The sequence below is a fragment of the Canis lupus genome, chromosome 30, assembly GCF_011100685.1.
Source record: "Canis lupus familiaris isolate Mischka breed German Shepherd chromosome 30, alternate assembly UU_Cfam_GSD_1.0, whole genome shotgun sequence".
Lineage (NCBI taxonomy): Eukaryota > Metazoa > Chordata > Mammalia > Carnivora > Canidae > Canis > Canis lupus.
In genome coordinates, this window is record NC_049251.1 from 14,547,077 (window position 1) to 14,563,506 (window position 16,430).

A 16,430-nucleotide genomic window follows, 5' to 3' on the forward strand; every position below is an offset into this window, starting at 1 on the left:
GCTACTGAGCACCAGGCCAAAGACCCCTAAGTACTGCTTGTTCTAGAGTTCTAGTTTCTTGAGGACTCCTCTTCCCAGTGATAGACCTTTCCTGGAATCCTGAGTACATGCAACCCTATAAGCCATCTAGTATTTGAAGTACCTCAAGTAGACCTCCTTTTCTTGCCAAATTAAAACAAAACAACAACAAAAACAAAAATGCATAATCTGACTCCAGCCTACCTTTCCATGCTCATCTCTCAGCTTACTTCTACTACATATAAGGCAATATAGCCACATCAACTACTTTCTCACCTCTAAACACATCCTATGATGTCATGCTTCAGAGCTTTTATTCAGGCTATCACTTAGCCTGGAATGCCCTTCCCTCCTACCTCACATCATCCTCATGAACCTCAGGTGAAGTGGACACTGCTAAGGTTTCATCCAGATTCATCCAGATTCCAAACATTTTGTTTCTAATGTTCTACACCTGAAACAGCCTACAGAGGCCCACTCTCTGGCTACTGGAACAAATCTGCCCATTAGTTCTTCCCAACCCTGTTCACCATGGCCCTTAGCCAATGACCAACTAATGTGAGACTATGAAAGTCCAGTCCCTTTGCCTGGAAGCAGGGGCAAACTCTGAAGTATAAATAATTCTCTGGAGTTACCCCATAGCATCAGGCTAAACTACTCTCCACGGAACTCGGCCAGATATCTCATCCTTGCATGGGTCTTCTCCTGATCCTCTATTCTTTTCTCTACACTCCCTTTTTAGGTCTTCCCAGGAACACTTCCTTAAGAAGTCACTTGTCAACTCACCTCCTTCTGAGGAGCCCAAGCTAAGATGCCAGGTAAAAATTATCTCCCCAGCTTCCCTTGGTCAGTTCCCTTCTGCCCCTATAATCTACCACGGCATTAGTACAACAACAGCATACTTAACTGCTTTCCATATCTGTCTAGATGGTGAGTTTCTCGAAGGGAAGGTTTGTCTTGCTGTTGTTTATTTCCCCAGTGCTTAACACAATCCTTGAAAACCATTTTTTAAAAAAATGTATGTGTTTTACAACTATCTACTATCTACAATATCCCTATAGCTATAGAAGAGAAAAATCATATAAAGTTACTGACTTCAAAGAGCTTCTGGGCTTCAAATTTCTCATATTTGAGAAGGCGATGATTATCTCTAAGTTTCCCCCAATCTATGATCTTATATTTGAGCAGGATGATGACAATTTCTCATAATCAGCTGTGCCATTTAGTGTTCCATATGCAAGAAAGGCTTGAACACCTGAATAGTCATCTTTTACCTCTGAATCAAGATATCTGATTATCCAGCAACAACTTATAAATTTTCAATTTTATAAATGTCTAAATATGACTTGGAGAGGTACAAAAATATTTTGAAAACTCAGACTCACAAATTCATTTATTAGTTTATTATCCAACAAATATTTATTGAATGAGTACTTTGCCCAAGGCATTGTAAGCAACAGGGTGATAAAACGGACTTGGATATACAACAGTTTAAATATATCAATTTACTGTTATGCTTTCATACACAGTAGCTCAATGCCTAACAAAATTGTGAGGTCACGAATATGCATTTTTTTCTAGGCCCCATAGCCAGATGGAGGGGCTCACACAAGATCACACAGTCAATAAATGAGGAGCTTGAGCCTATGAGGTCTCTGACCTTAGACATCTAGCCATTTCCACTCCACCACATTGCTTTCCTTTACAAAACATCCACAAGTATCAGCCTTTACCACATTTTCTCATTTGCTTTAGCTCGTAGAGCTAGAGGTCACCTTGAAATGTCTCAGAACATCACCCTTTAACATAGGCCTTTTAAATGATAAATGTTGAAAATACCTACTTAATAAGGTAAATACTGCTTGCATTCATTTAAGCTCTATTAAGTCTTCACAAATAATGTGATTTTATTCCTAAGTACAAGTGACACATTCCTTGTTGGGCATATGTACCAACTGAATAGAAATGTAGAAGCTTATGATAGATCACACCTGTAAATAAATTTATATCTTTATAGATGAATTCAGTTATAATAATAAGTCATACATAAGGATACATTTAGTTATAGAAATCTAAACATATGTTTATATGAGATGCCAACATATTTCTAGATAATGGTATCTGGCAAGAGCACAAAAAGCTTTAAAGCACTTGTTATTTATTCCCAGGAAACCAGGATCAGGTTCAGAGCATTCAGAGTAAGGTGGGGAAAAATGACATAAAACATAAGTAACACAAAAACACCAACACAATAAAAATAACCAATGAGATATCTAAATTAGAGTCAAGCAACATACATAGGGAATCACCCCTGTCAGCCCCTACAAAGTGATCTAAGTTTTAATCTATGTCAGAATAAAAACAAGAAAACCCTGACATTCGGGAGATTGTATGAGGAGTGAAGGTATGAATACACAGAAGAGAGTCAGCTTTGTAAAGGAGGAGGCCAAAATGTTTAAGGAAATAAGAACTAGGGCTTTTGCGATTAGTAGGTCAAGAAATTCAAAGACTAAGTTTGCAAAGATGCCTCAATAGCAATGAAGTTGCCTGTTTGGTGACAAAGATCCAATTTCAGCACTATCACAGTTTAAGGCTTTCCAAAGTGAGGCACCTAACCCCTGACTGGATGGTCTGTATGCCATGAGTAGGACTGGTCCACCATGGGCCACTCTACAGAATGATGTGGACCTGATCCTCCACTGGAGAATACCCCAAATGTCCAACTCTTTAGGTCTTTTCTCATAGGTCAGTTTCCCTTGAGAAGGATTTTCTAATCTCCTATCTGGGGTATTGGGTAGAAGCCTAGCTTCCAGAAATCTGGAAGCCAATCAGGAAAAGGGGTTTGTGAAATCCTACCATACAGTATGCAAACTTTGATTTAAGCCACTGCTTCCACCAGTGTCTCTTCCCAGGCTTTGGCTATAGCTGGCATGTCTGGATCCAGAGCTTTGCTGGGTTATAGTCTGTAGAGTATACCTTCCTTAGGCAGTCTGCTGAGGTCCAAGAGGAGGAGTCGTGTAGCTGAGCAGGGAGGTGGCCTCACTTCTTTCTTCTGTACTCAGTGGCAGTCGGCACTTCTACTTTTATTCTTTCTGGGATTCTGCAATGGGAACTGTCTTGCATCTTACTGGCTTCCCACTGCCTCCCCCCACACACACACACACCCACTGCTCCCACATCACCCTACCCCACCCTCAGACATTTGGGTTTCAGATTTCTCTGCTATGCCAGGTCATTTATTGCTCATCCATCCATGTTTCATCTTCCAAATTTTGTTTGAGATGCTCGCTCTCCTTTTCTTTCTCCTTGTAGGTTTATATCGTTTTTTATTCCTCTGCTTTTGTTTCTAGAGAGAAATAAACATATGTGTGCAATTCACCATGTTAAATCCAAAGTACAATGATTTAAGAAGCCTCGGTTGCAGATATGCAAAGAGAGATTTGAAATGTATAATCAAGTGAACCTGGCAAGATCATAAGCAGCAGCCACAAAAGCAGCTTTGAGTTAAAGGGGAGTTTTCATCATGATTATGCCAATTCACAGGGGCTCGCTGAAACACAAGCTTGGGGTAAAAGGTTTTCACATTCTGCTTGTGGCAGGACATGCAGGGGGTACAGCAGGTATGAATGGATTCAGGCCTAGGCACAGGTTCCTTCTTAGCTATGTGATATTGGGCAAGTTGCTGACCCCTTCCATGGCTTCTTTGGAAAAGAGATTTAATTGTATCTCCTTCACTGAGTAATGAAAATGAGATGAGATCGTGCACATGAAAGTGGGCAGCACAGTGCCAGGCACATAGGCACACATTCCGCAGCAAGCAAAGCTGATTCTTTCATAGCCCTTGGAACCAAATGTGGGCCTAGTGGGCATCCATTTGTCTCCGCTTACTGCTCTTTGCCCCAGTAGCAAAGGGCTTATAGGCAAGGAAAAATAGAGCAATCAATCACACGTGCTGTAACCTTCAAAGTCTGAAGAATAGCACCCCAGGCAACTCCCGCACCATCCAGCGAAGGGTGCTGGCTTCCTTTCTCATCCACGTCACACACCCGAGGGCTGCCTGGCTCTGCTTGCCACCATGGAGGGGGAGACTCAGCGGGACTTAGTTGGATGTTTTCTTAACTCTTCAAGCATGATCCTACCCCTGAGGATATGGGTCAAATGACCTGTGAGGAGAGGAGAAAGGCAAGGGAAAGGCATTCCATATTCATGTGACTCTTGACCCACTCAAAGGTCACTCTCCAAGCTACATCACCCCTTCCTGGGAACAGTTAGCACCTGACTCTGGAGGGAGTGGTTGGCCTCTTCCTTGTGATTTAATTAGTTGCCCACAGGGTGGTTGGCTGAAAGCCCACATTCCATACAATCTCATAACTGGAAGGAACCTTCAAGATCACCCATCCAGGGCTTAAGTCTCCTCTGTCACATCCTCAAGTCATCGTTTGCCATGTCTGGATCCCTCCAGCGATAGGACACTTAATAACTTTGAGGGGAAGCTATGCGATCTGTGGATAGCTCTGAGTACTTCGATGTTCTCATTTTAATCAGTTCATCCCTTCGCTATTTTTTTTTTTTTTTGAAACATTTCTAAAGTTTAGGAGTAGCAAAGAACTCTGGAGTCCATCCCTGCTCTCAAGAAGCTGGTGAGAGAGGAGATGAACAGATTCCCAAGAACTCTAGAAGTGAGAGGAATGTGATGAGGGCTACAGAAGGAAAGGCACAGGGTGCTCTGGGCCCACCTGTCTACACACTGGTTCCCGACCACATTAGAGGAGCGGAGGACAGTTTAACCCCCCAGGGACAATTGGGAGGACAATGTCTCCAAATATCTGGAGACATTTGTTATTGTCACAGCTGAAGGAATGCTGCCAGCATCCAGTGGAAAGAAGCCAGCGATGCTAGCAGACATCTACCACAAAGAATTACTCTGCCCAAAATAGTGCCACTTAAAGAAACCTGATCTAGAGAATTTAAGGAAGGCCTCCTGTTCTAGAGAAGTGAAGTATAAGCCGTTAGCCAAAGGAGGAGTCAAAGTTATCCACCGAGAGTGTCCTAGCAAAGCAAAGAGAACTGCAGAGGCGATTCGGCATAGCCAGAAACTGGAGAAGGAAGGTAATTTGGGGACTGGATTTATGACTCGGCCTAGTTCTACCCACTGGGATCTCACAGCACAAGTTCATTCCTCCTTCCTCAGGAGGACACTTCAAGTGTCTGAGGACAGCCATGCTGGTCTTGTTAATTTTCTCTTCCAGAAACCTTTTGGTGTTTCTCCAACAGACATCTTTGTGACTCTCCCAATCACACTGACATTGTGTTTGCTTCTCCCCCTGATTCAGGGCCATGCCAACAACTAAGCCATCCTACCAGGTATGAGAGTATGGACATGGAGACATGTGGGCCCATCATCCTTTCCAGAGGTACAGACAGGATCCTGAGGCTATTTCCCTACAGCTATTTTTTCTGGGTAGAAGGAATCAACTGTGTAGGCACATCACTCTTATCATACCTGTATGGAAAATGAACCCTGACTATGGTTGACCTTGAATGTTTCTGGCCCTGGTCTGAAAAACTTGGCGAGAAAAGTGTGTGTACAGAGTGAGCCGGCCAGATGCAGGTCTTCAAACCTAACTCCAGGGTCAGGAAGGAAGAGGAAGAGACAAAGGAGAGAAGGGAGGGATTTCTCCTTACACCAGGCCTGACCGTCAGCCTTCCCAATCAAGCGTGCACACCCACCTGGAGCAAACACCCCCAGGCTGCACAGCTCTGTCAATTGCTCTGTCAGCCCCTTTCCTGACCGAGGCCGGCCTCCACAGACTCAAGGTCAGGCAGCTTAGGGCAGGACACAGGAGTCAGTTTGGGTTACAGAAGTAGGGAGGGAAGCAGGGAGTAGACCATCAGGAAAAAGTTTCTCCTCCTGAGGTGGAGGAGACTAGGCTAGGCTCAGCCCTGGGGTATAAAAGGAAATAGCATGCAAGACTGCTTGTGAAAAGTACCCAAGACCTAGGAGTCACAAGGTGGCTGTGTGGGACAATCTCTGCTCACACAGATAGGCCTAACATGTAATTACATCTGAGATCCAAGTTAACTTACCAATGGCCAATGTAGACTCATCACTGAAACCAGCAATTATTCTTTCTTCAAGTATTTTGAGTTGAATGTGTTTTGCTTTTTATTATTATTCTTATTATTCTTTAAGCTGTCAAGAGACAGAAATTATTGGTGGGGATATGTGTTCTACATTTGAACTGATGCATTCATTCATTAATTTTGAGTAGCCTCAGTTCACTAAGTCAGTTTAACTCAACAAATACTGATCGTCTCCAATGTGTCAGGCTCTGTGTTACCTTCTGGGATGGACAAAAAGGAATAGGAAGTGTATCCCCAAGGTGGAATATACCCTCATGTAGGATGGCTAAGTAAAACCATAGAGATACAATGTGCTAAAGACCACAGAGGAAAGGGAGAGTCTATTCTGAGAAGGGATATAAAAGATGTCATGGAAAAGGTAGCATGTGATCTGGGTCTTGGAGGAGGAGGAGGATTTTGATGGAAGAAGGGAATTTTGTATGTGGAAAGGAGAAAGATAAGGGGAGAAACAGAGGTTAAAAGGGGCAGGCTCTCTTTTTCCAGCTTGTTAGGTGGACGCAGCTTAAGCCAGAAGAGCTTCATCAAAGAGACATTGGTGTGTTTTCTTATAGCAGAGACTGTGCCTATCTCTCCATGGGCTCTGAGACCTTCCTGTGGTGACATCTGTTCCCCTACGAATCTCCAGTCTGGCTGGGATCATTTGTCAGGTTCCATTTCACCTTTTCTCGTGCAATCCTAGTGAAGATAAAGGCCTACTTCTGTGGTCTCCACCCTAACTGGCCATCTGATTCGCCTCAAGGACTTTTGAAATGTACGTGCTGGGACATATCCGGACTTATTAAAATGCTAGGCTATGGCCCAAGTAACTGAACTTAACAAGCTTCCCAGATTTTCCTGATGCCTATCAAGGATTCGGAACCACTGGCCTGATTGGAAGGCTGGTGTCCAGTGAAGATGCCTGTTCACCCATGGCAGTTCTACCCATGTCTACAGGGCCCAGTCACATTTGATGAACACATCTGGGCCTCATTCAACCTAAGGAGCAGACAAGGAAGCCGGTCATCTCTATGCTAGTCCTGCTTCTCACTTTTCTCTATGAGCTTGGGCAAATCCCTAAATTCTTTCTCCCTTACTTTCCTCATCTGACAAATGGAGACTACTGTCATTCGCCATACATGGTATGAAAATGGAATAGGATAATGTTTGAAATGAGTGCATTCAAAAGCAAAGGCATCTATGCATATTTTGCTATAATGCCTTATCATTAACTCACCTGCTTCTAGCTCCTTGTGGGCAAGGAGGACTATCTCATTCCCCTAGAAGGAGCCTTCAGGCAGGGTTCTGCGCACAATAGTCCATGGCAGACACCTCAATAAATGAAAATCCACTGAGCTAAGGCTGTCCTCTGCCAAGACACTAAAATGTCCTCTTTGTCTGAGGGTAATAACTGCAGTTACTATTTAATTAAGAAAGACTTCTAAGGAAGAATAATCAATTTGCAAATTACACTGGGTAAAAAGCAGACAAGGAATTGCTCGACCATCATGGTAGTCGATGCATACTGAGTGAGGGGAGAGTTCCAGCACAGAGGCCTGCCCGCCTGCCCACTCTCTGCCTTTGCAGATTTACAGTCTCCAGAGTTCACCCAAAGTTGTCAGCTCAGGGAATTTTGATGCATTGGTATATTTCTTGGGTCAGGGGCCAAACCCACTGGGTAGAACACTGTCCCTTTATCAGTGAGAGAAATGATCAATCTGAAAAAGAATATATAATTCATGACCAAATAGAGCAAAGCATTAAATCAGGAAGCCGACACTAGCCCAATTTATGACATTGCTTTACTAAGTGTATTCCCCACTGTGTCATCCAACGGCCCATCTTGATCTAAAAACACCTGCTTTGGAGAATGGGGCTCTCTTCAGTGCTGGGGAGAAAGCAAATCGCCTCAATCAGCAGCCATTTCTGTTGATGGAAAACCTTGTGGCCCCACGCCAACAACATATAAAAGTAAATAAAAATTGAAGTGCAGGTCTGAAAGAAACAGCGACACGGTATGGCTACATTAAAATATTTATGCCCTCAGACTTTTAGACATCCATTATCTACAGTATGTTAATAAGAATGCTAAACTGACCTTGGCTGGGACACAAAACTTCCAGTGCCCTGCAAAACAACTCTGTCCTCCCACATGCCTTCGGTTCTGGAGAAATACACGAGGGAGAAGGTGAACAGAAAAACTCCCCCTGGGGCTCCTGGGTGCCAACTCGTGATGGGGGTGAGTCCCGGGTGTCGGCCAATAATGAGCGGGGTGACACTGGGGGGTGGCTTGGCCTTCCTGGCCCTCCGTCTCCTCTATAAAAGGGTCGCAGAAGAGCAGCGAGTCCCAAACCTGGCTAATTGCTTTCAGATTTGAAATGAGATGTTTGAACACACAGATTGTCAGATCCCACCCAGACTTAGCATCAGAAGTGGGAAGGCGGCCCCACTCCTCACCCCCCGCAACCCCACCCATTCCAGAAAGTCCAAGAATGAAGGGAATCCTGGCACTGAACTCTGAACCACCCTACCTGTAATGGCCTGTGGCTAAGTCCTACTCGGTGACATTTCTAGCTCACCTGAGAAAACCTTCAATTGCTTCTCATTGCCTACGGAATCGGTGGCTCTGGATTTGATTCAGTCGTGGTGGTCTGGGTGCCACCTACTCTCCTGGCTCATTCCCTCACCACCAGTTGTGCTCTTACAACTTACTCCCAACACGAGTCACTTTACTTCAGACCTCCACACACTCACAGAAGCAATCTGCATCTCCCAAAATGCTTCCCCCATCCCTCAAAATCCCAAGTCCCTTCTTCAAGACCCAGCTTTAGCGTTTATTTCCATGATTGCTCGTCTTCTCCATGGCATTGCTGTGGGGTGTGCCTGGCTGTCTGTCCCACCAGACTTTGAGTTCTCCTCCTTGCCTCTCTTGTGATACTCCTGTCTGGGGGTGCACAGTTGTGTGCAAAGGAGCTTGGGGTCAGCATTGTGCTTAGGGCAACAATGTTCTTTTTTAGGTTGGGGGACATTTTTAATATTTAAACAAAGAGAGCCAAGTGCAAGAGGTACATGAAGTTTTAAACTGAGACAGAAGCCCTCAAACAAACATTAAGAGAGATTCTGACAAGTTATGCTGCCCAGCCAGCAGCAGCATCCCAAGCCAAGGGATTGGCATTGGCATTGGCTCCTCTGCACTCAATCTGCACTCAGTCCCCTGGAACCTAGACCTATGTCATGGGAAATTGCAAACAGCACTAATGGGTCTGAAAATAGTCATCGGTCACCTTTCTTCCCTTCTTCTTCTTCAGCACTATTTCTGGCACATGGGAGATGGCTCAGTACATTCGTATCCAATCACTAATTGGATGAAAAAAATGGACATATGCATTAGGAATAGTGATGTCTATGTAAAAAAAAAGTTTCTTCACACCAAGTCCCCCCAAAATGTCAAGATTTCATCATCTTTCTAATGCCAACCTCTCTTTAATACAATAAAAGTAATATACATAGTCCCTGCAGGCCACTTGGCACTAAAAAACAATGTGAAGCTTCCATGGGCTGGGATGGGGTGGGATTCTGTTAAGACTCGTTCAGATGAGAAGAAAGGCAAACTGCCCACAGTGGCTCCCACCCTCACAAGCCCTAAAGGACCTCCAGGGTCACAGAGACCATTCAGCCAGGATTGAGCCCCACCGACTGCCTGAGGGGAGAATGGCTACTGAGCTGTAACCAAAAACTAGAAGGGCTCGTAGCAACCCTGGGCTACTAAACTTGCTCAGTCACGGGTGAAAGTGAGTGAGGAGAGATGGGGCATAGGGGAGGATTGTGTAAGGCTGACATAGCCACATTCCAGAAGAGTGGAAATTCAGAGCCCAAGAACCAAATACCAAGGTCTCTTTCCCCGCGCCCCCATTTGCAGACATGGTCGTGCACCTGCAGGCTTGAAAAAGAAACCGAAAACTCAACCCAGGGGTTGAATGACCCCTCACAGTTAAGCTCTAAGGCAAAAATGCTTCAGGTGGAAACCCAATGGGACAAACCAAGCTTAGAGCAGCATTCACAAGCAGAAGGAATAAAATTAAACAAAGGCCTTCCCGCTGCTTTCTCCCTGCTGCCTACGCACTCTGCCTCCTCCAACCCTGACCCTTGCTTTTATTTCTGGCCTTCCTGGCCCACTCGGGCAGCCCTCTGGCTCCCTCTCTCTCTCCCTCCCCTCACCAGCAAATCTTCTCCAAAGCCTTGCCTCCTGGATGTCCCTCAGCGTCACCACCCCTGCCCTCCATGGCCAGCACCTAGTCCGCGGCAGCTACTCTGTCTCTCCTACACTGAGATAATAGCCTACCTGGGGTCCCCACACCTGACGGGTACCCCCCCCGCCATCCTTCTCCAACGTGCAGAACGAGATCCTGTGCTTAAAATTCTTTTGTCTTCTCATGGTCCAGAGGCTTCAAGTCTAAAGTCCTGACCCTAATGGCCTCTTCCTCCCCAGTCCCATCGCATCTTTGCTATTTCTCAGCCTCTAATCTTCAGATACTGCCTTCTTTCAGGCCACCGGAGTGGGAAGCCTTGCTGTGTAGCATGTCCTCGGCCTTGGAAGCTCTCCCAGGCCCATTTTGCTTGTTATCCTCCTCTCCTCCTTCAGCTCTTCCCTGATCTCTCCCTCGAGGCCTAAATCCCTCCTTCCCAGCACTTGCCACAGGCATATATGCCCATCACAGGGATAACTTACATCTGTGCATTTCTTTCACAATACATTGAAAACTCCATGAAAGCAAAGATTATGTGGTTTTGCTCACCATTTTGTCACCAGTATGTGGAACTTTTCCATGGTAGACACTCAATAAACATTTGTGGGATGAATGAACGAGTGAATGATGGAACGAGCAAGCTGCAAGAATCCATGGGCAGCTGTTAACACAGCTCACCAGGAGGTGAGGCCATGGGCATGTCACCTTTCTTTATAAGGTGACATCAGGTCATGTGACAAAGGAGGAAAGGTGGCCTCAGCCTGGCCACAGCTACTGAGGCTGGGGCTTATGACTATGTAGACCTTCACACAAGAGTGACCCCTGATGCCAAAACTCCTGCTTTCCACCAATCTATCCTTCAGCCACATGTACCCAGCAAATTTTATTGTTTGTCCCAGATATACCAACTATAGATCTCAATTCTCCCGAGCCCAAGTTTTAGGCAGCCAGAACTGCTTCCAAGTGAGTCAGATGCTAGAAGCAGTGGGACTCTTTCTTTAAGGAGCTCATAGATACAGTCCCCTTCCAGTATAGATATAGATTCAGATACAGATGTGGATATAGATAACAGAGAGGCAACACTGAGGAAGAGGGAGAAGGAATTAACAGGATGTTAACTCCTCATGAGTTCTAGAATCTATATACCTTGCATAACACTTAGGTCTCTACTTATCTCAGTATCAGTTAAACTGGATCGACACATAAGACCTAAGGAGAAGCTAGAATTATACTCAAGTCAACTGAAACAATGAAGCAACTGTTGTTTGTCAAGCTCCGGGCACGGTGTCACCTGTCCCCTAGCTGTTCTCGCTCCCTCTGTGATGTGAATGAATGAGTCAATGTCTGAGTTTCATGAGGCCCTTAGACTAATTGCAATGGTCAGCGCTAGAATATTATCATAACAGGATTTTAGGATTGGAGAGATTTGAGAAGGGCGTTGTCCAGCTGAGTGGAAATTTCTTCCTCAAGGAACCTTCTCTTCCTCCTCCTCCTCAAACAATTGCACCATTGGAAAGGCTGACATGAAGCCCTGAGGTTTTGCCATCCTCCGAAATTATAAAACCAAGTGTCATATGAAATCTATGGGCCAAACCTCCAAAATCAAAATATACCTTCCAACTCCCAGCAGCCCAAAGGGTAAAGATTTTTTTCCCCTAGGCGTAAAGACTCTTGATGATAATCTTTCTTTCCACTTATGTATCACCCCACAATCATATCCGTTCATTTGAAATCCCAACCATGCTTACTATCCCCCACTTCACAAAGCAGGAGATTAAGACTTGTAAAGGCTAAACCTCTTGCCCAAGGTCATCTGGCTAATTAGTAGGACAGCCAGGATTCAAGCCCAATTCTTCCGATTTCAGAACCAGGGCCCTTTCCACAACACTCTGCTTCCAATAGGAGAGAATCATGCTCAGATTATTGATATTATTAAATTAAGACCTTGTAACAGATGCCGTAAAATTTTAGTACTAAGAAAAATAATAGCCTTGTGTCCCAAAGGTAGTGCCAATTCCCCTGCAAAGCAAAAATATTAGTGGTGTCCCACTGGCTGAAATATGCTTGCCAGGTGGCACTAGCCAAAAAAGGAGACAACATATTAGCCATGCATCATAAGTATTGAAAGATGTCAACGTTCTTCAGGTGAACGAAAACTCCTGGTCGTATACGGACAGATTTTTCCAGACAGCAAGACAGCATCCTAAATGCCAACTCTATCTCACTTAAAATGCTGAGCCAGGAGTTCCTATAAGCTGTCAGTCAAATGAAGTCTGTGCCTGCCTTGTGTACTTGAACTGACAAACCACTCTGGGTCCTAAAGAAGAAGCAGAAGGAAGGGAAAAGTATCCTTGACTGGCTAACATAACAGATTTAAAACAGATTTCAAAACATTTGAATCTGCATTCAAAACAGATTTAAAAGGAATTTAAGCCAAGTCATAGAAAAGCTCACACTTTAAAGAAAACAAGTGTTTTAGTTCAGGTCCAGGGGACTTTTAAACTGCACTACTTAGGCTCAAAAGATGACACTCATACTATTGTGGTCGTGAAAATAAATAAATTGACTACCAGGAGGAATGAAGGAACAGTGCCGCTGAAATCTTTATGAGTAATCTGAAATGAAATGTTTTCAAGCAACTCACTTCTCAACCAAGGCTCTGCAGATGCTCCACAGATGACACCTTTCTCATCATAAACATGATGAAAAGCACGCAGCGGAGGTATTCAGAGCCAAAGATTACCAGAGATCACCTTCATTAGAAGTACAGCACAGACCTCAGGCTCCATCCTGGGATATTACACTTCTTTCTCTTCACGGCCACTTGGTCGAAGAAGCCATTGTGGATCTTAAAGGTGATGAGTATTAAATCAGCAATCAGAACTCAGTGAGGTTCCGACACACGTAACTCGGTGCAGAGCCTGTGCAGAAAGACCATGTAGGCTTCCCCAGCAGGATAGAATGTGGACGACAGGAAGAGAAAACAGATGGCTCACATGATTATATTCAAATACATTAGCACTTTACAGTTGTCACACATTTGTCCTCCCCACATGTTGTGCGTTGGTAAAATAGGCATTTCCTACATCTTCTCCCTTTTGCAAATAACAGAAGCAGGGCTCTGGGCAGGTGAAATGATTTGCCCGAGGTCATACAAATGGACAATATTAGAGTCAGGACTTGAACTCAGCTCTTCTAGCTCCACATTCCATTTGTTTCCAGAATACAGGGGTGTCTCACTGGCTCAGTCAGTAAAGCATGCGACTCTTGATCTCAGGGTCTCGAGTTCAAGCCCCGTGGTGAAGGTAAGAGTTAACTTAATAAAAAAAGAAAGTACAAAGTACAAAAGTGCATTTCCACCCGACTGGCCTCTATCCTCTAAGCAGGATGACTAAGAGTAAACCAATTTTCCAAGAAGAAAGAATTGGTAGGAAGGTAAGCTGGGATTCTTTCCTGCACTGTAACCAGAATATTCACATCTCTGCCCCACGCAGACCATGGGCTGAGTTAGGAAGCATCATAGGAATTTATAAAGTGTGGGGATCCCTGGGTGGCGCAGCAATTTGGCGCCTGCCTTTGGCCCAGGGCGCGATCCTGGAGACCCGGGATTGAATCCCACGTCGGGCTCCTGGTGCATGGAGCCTGCTTCTCCCTCTGCCTGTGTCTCTGCCTCTCTCTCTCTGTGTGACTATCATAAATAATAAATAAAAATTAAAAAAAAAAGAATTTATAAAGTGTGAAGATACGCATTTTTTAAAACTAAGACTGCCAACATCTACTACCACACCATTACAGAATATTCCAAGGCCTTTCACTAATCTAGCCTGTTGACATAGTCCAAATCACTATGCAGTAGGAAGTAATAAAAGTGCACTCCTTGAAGGCACACTGTAATTTCTGGCCAGTCTCTGGCCTGGTTCATGTAAATAATGAGAGTCAGGTGGTAGGCAATAGTATCTCACACTAGACAGTGCTTACAGTTTACAAACTGCTTCCACACGCATGATCTTATTTGATCACTATGACAGTACTGTTGTTGGATATTATTATTAGTGTCGGCAAGCCCTCTTGCCCAACCAAAGACCTCAACAGTTAGAACCAGAAATAGACAAGACCACTTACCTCATGCTCTAACTAAAACCCATTGTGCTCATTTCTTATTGCACTTTATTGAGACATTGATGAAGGCATTTTGCAATGACTTGGAACATCCCGAGACACCGGACCGGGAAAGCGCTGATAGCCTAGAAGAACCACACTCCACACACACCCTTCCCTGCCCCTGATAGTGGGCTGAACACCTACCAACCCTCACCCACGATCACACCCTCTCCACCTGTTCTTGCACCTGAACCTCTCCTATAAGACTCTAGGTGTCCATCTTGCTGGAAGGGAGGTCAGTTGTTAAGGCTTGAGCCCACCACCTCGCTTGGCTGCAGACACCCGAAATAAATTTCTCCATTTCTCTTTTCCAACCCCTCCCCCACCATGTCCTGAATTACTGGCTTTGCTTATGATAAGTTTGTCTGAGTTTGCTCAGCAACAGTGCTGGCAAACCCCATCAGGAGCCATGCTTTCAACTTGCCCCGCCTCCTTGGGTTCCCAAGATGGCTGGGGCAGTACCAGGGCTCACCTCTTCATTTCCTGAGTATAGCAATCTAAGATACTGATCTGTGATAGATGGGAGACATCAATGAATGTGTAGACTTCAGATAATTGACGTTCAAGAATACTACATGATTTACCCATGTTTACACAACTAGGAAATATCAGGGCCCAGGATTCCTTCAGACCCCCCCTCCACCCCCCGCCAGAGCAGTATCACTGAAGGTACCTGTGGGTTAAACTTAGCCTTCCATCTGTCATTGACCAAATCGGGAGGATGCCTGACTGGACCTACCTTTCCTGCGTGGCTCTGTCCCCTTTTTCACTCACACACATTGCTTTTCTTTAATTTTTTTCAATCCTCTTCTTTTGTCCTCAATCCAAGCTTGCGTGCCCTCCACACAACCTTCCTCACCTCCTGAAAAGACTTTTCCAAACCCTGACTGTCCTCTTCAATGGCCTCCCTGATTCAGAAGAAGCCAGATGCTGGCCCGAACATGGGTACCCACAAATGTGAGAAACAAGTGAGAACAGAAATAGTGAGCCAAACAGGCAAAGGTTATCTATCTTCCTCCAGCCGTGGTGTTTTAAGGGTTGGAGCTGAGGTCTCACCTCTGATATTGTCAGCTGGAGTCATTGCCTGGAGGCCTGCTCAGTGAGATTTCCCTGTAGCACGTTCTCCCCTACTACTGCTTTCTTGTCTTTGTCTTCAAGATCCAAGGACTCTCTGAGAGAGGTGACCCAGCCTGTAGGAGTGAGGCAGGAGCCCTCAGTGCTGGGAGAGCACCTCTCGCTGCCAACAGCTACATGACTTTTCCGAGGACACACTGTGCTCTGAGAAATGAACCCCCACGGAGGGGGGTGGGAAGAGTAGAGACTGGAAGGCTGTATTGGAAAAAAATCTCTCACGGTCAGCCTGGTGTGTTCGCACACACTCTGGCCATGTGCTGAACACAGCACCTTTCAGCTGGAAAGCTACATACACAGTATTTCTTTTTCCAAAGCTCAAGAAACACAGAAAGACTAGGGTGCATCTAACATCATACCGGGAAATGGTTGCCAGCCCCTAAGTGGGATTTTTAAGGTGAAGACAATTGGTCACAGATATTTCCAATTTAGAAGTTTGTGGATGGCCTCTATCCAGCCTTTTATTGCTTCTAGGAGTCATTTGATGGGAAATAAAGTGACTATAAATTAGTGCCTACTAATTCTCTGTAATAGAACAGAGGTCAATTTGTCTTTTGAAAAAAAGCACAGGCTCAGAGAACAAATGAATCAGTTCTCAGGGGCCCCAGTGGCTTTTTGAGGTTGGGGATGGGTAAGGTAGCTGCTCTGAGTCTTGGTTTGAGGTGGAAAAGGTCACAAAATCCTATGACAAAGAGAAAGTACACCTGAAACTGATATAACCTTGTTATCATCTAAACTTCGATTAACATTTTT

General features: G+C 44.8%; 1 long non-coding RNA gene across 2 annotated transcripts; it reads right to left on the minus strand.

The window, feature by feature from the left end:
* Nucleotides 1-1,406: 1,406 nt before the first annotated feature.
* On the minus strand, nucleotides 1,407-15,787 carry LOC111093368. 2 transcript variants are annotated; one of them, XR_005381633.1, is made up of 4 exons: nucleotides 15,603-15,787; nucleotides 13,030-13,328; nucleotides 6,106-6,211; nucleotides 1,407-4,181 (listed from the first exon to the last, which is right to left on the minus strand). It is a non-coding gene; the product is annotated as an uncharacterized LOC111093368 (long non-coding RNA). The 2 variants fall into 2 exon arrangements; XR_005381634.1 differs by lacking the exon at nucleotides 6,106-6,211.
* Nucleotides 15,788-16,430: the final 643 nt, after the last annotated feature.